Raw genomic sequence first — 2,283 nt, 5'->3', positions numbered from 1 at the left:
GAATGAAATAAATAGGTGTGTTAAGTCTCTGTCTTTTCTCTCTTTCAAACTGAAATACTTATCTGGACATGTGGATGAAGTTATACTATAAATAATCTAGTAATCTTGCAGATGACAGGATGTTAAAGTTTGAACAATCAAATTTGCATATTTTTAGAGAGAGAGTAATCTATGATCAATAAATAATATGTGTATTTCTCTTGGGTGTTTTGCTTGGCTTGTACACTAAGAAAGAGTAAACTACCTGGCTGGGTAGTTCTGTTGGTTATAGCGTCACCCAGATATGCCAAGGTTGCAGATTTAATCCCTAATCAGGGCACATACAAGAAGCAACCAATGAACACATAAATAAGTGGAATAACAAATAGATATCTTTCTCTCTCTCTCAATCAATGATAAAAAGAGCGATTCAGTTATATATTTTCGAGAAGTAGTAATTTGCATTAATAGCTGGCTCTGGTTTTACATTTCCAAGAGCAATATGGAAGAGTTTTTCCCTGATCGACAATCCTATCTGCTAGGGATGGAAAAAGGAATGAAAAAGCTATGAGCCTAGGCCAGACTGTTAGAGAAGATGAGTCTCAAAGGTGACGGCAAGGTAAAGATATTCAGTTGGTGAAAATTACTCCAGAAGTCTTCTGTTTAATGATTTCCTGGGACCACACGTTTTCACACAAATGTCAAACAGTCAAAAAGGAATTTTCACATCTTTGAAGGAATAACCGTGTCTCTCTGAATCCCCACAATACTACTTGTCCAGTTTCGAGCCATGATCTTCCTGGCTCCTCCACTACTGGGCCTAATCAGTCTAAGGAAGTCTTTTGCAGGTGGTGATGCTGCTGACCCAAATGCTCTTTAAAAGCTGCATTGCTTTTTTGGAGCCGATTCAGGGTTTAGATTCAGTCTGTAAGTGAAAACAGTCCCTACGGTACATCAATAAACAAAGAACAAATATACGGCAACCCTGTGGGGTCTCTAAGAACACCATCTGACAAGGAGGTGCAGTCCTTGGTTAACACTACACAGCCAACTCCTCCTTTGTGTGGATGTGGGTAATTTCTGATAAGTGTCCAATTGTGCTTTGAAATAGGGGACATTGGGAGCAGTACAGGCTCCTATAGTAAGTGATTAATGTGTATTTTTCTGATCCTGACAGATTCCAAAAGAAGAGCAGATTGCTACCCATAAAACTAAGCAGCCTCAATGTGGAATTACTGGAACAATCCTAAAGTCTTTGCAGAAATGCTGTGCTTAAACCAGTGTTTCTCAAAAACCAGCTATTTTAAAGGGACCAGGGTCAATATAAATGAAATAAATGGAGGCTGAGATAAAATATGTCAGAAAATTTGCCGAAAGGTTACTTTAAGGTGGCATGTTAAAAACAATAATGGGCCATTAGGCTGTCTTGTTAAAGGCATTAGAGTCACAGGCTCAATGTATGAGTCACATGGGCAAAATTTTCCACTTTATATAAAAAACTTCAATATTAGATTTCTGGTAAAAGTAAAATGTTATCATTTATGTGTATATTATTATAAATATTTAAGTTAAATTGTAGACAAAGGAGTAAGCAAAGTATTGTACCTCTAGAAATGTACTATCAAAATATTATATAATTAATATTACAACATAAGCTCGAATATAATTTTTCTTTATAACTAAGTATGCATTGAAAAAAAATTTGGCTGTCCATTTTACATGCAGGCATACTGCTTTTTACAAGCAAGCATCTCTTTGTCAAAGGCCTTAGTTGATTTATTTTTATTTATCTATTTTTTATTTTTTGTTGTCCTTAGGCAGGGGCCATGCTAATCTTCTCTGTATCATTTCCAATTTTAGTACATGTGCCGCCAAAGTGAGCACAGTTGATTTATTTTTAAGACAAAATTTTGAGTACCTCCAATGACTAAGATAATAAACTAGATGATTTAAGATTTAAATAATTTATAAGAAATGATGTCCTCGCTTCTAATGTAGAATTAGTCAGGTACTTGATGTGTGAGGTGAGCATGGCTTTGTCTATTTTGTGCACTGCTGAACCTCCAGGACTTCCAACGAAATCGGTTACATAAAATATAGAAGTGTTTGTTTTAAATGGATTTATACATCCTTGTTGTTTTAAAAATTACCTGAGTAATACATTGTTGTAGTCCTTTCTTACTGTTACCCCTGATTTCAGAGCTTATATACTATTAATTGATTTTTCTTAATTTAATTTTGCAATGCTTACTAGTGAAAAAATTCTTGCTCCTATAAATCCTTTAAGGGCTGTTGAAGGTAAAG

The 2,283-nt window shown here is 35.1% G+C and overlaps 1 non-coding gene across 1 annotated transcript; it reads right to left on the bottom strand.

Moving 5' to 3' along the window:
* Positions 1-1,754: 1,754 nt before the first annotated feature.
* On the bottom strand, positions 1,755-1,863 carry LOC129067987 (U6 spliceosomal RNA). Its single transcript, XR_008528811.1, has one exon. It is a non-coding gene; the product is annotated as a U6 spliceosomal RNA (small nuclear RNA).
* Positions 1,864-2,283: the final 420 nt, after the last annotated feature.

The sequence above is a fragment of the Pteronotus mesoamericanus genome, unplaced genomic scaffold, assembly GCF_021234165.1.
Source record: "Pteronotus mesoamericanus isolate MK-2021 breed Mesoamerican mustached bat unplaced genomic scaffold, CSHL_Meso_final contig_20, whole genome shotgun sequence".
NCBI classification, from domain to species: Eukaryota; Metazoa; Chordata; class Mammalia; order Chiroptera; family Mormoopidae; genus Pteronotus; species Pteronotus mesoamericanus.
The sequence above is the reverse complement of the archived record's forward strand: the minus strand, read 5'-3'. Positions and strand labels throughout refer to the sequence as shown.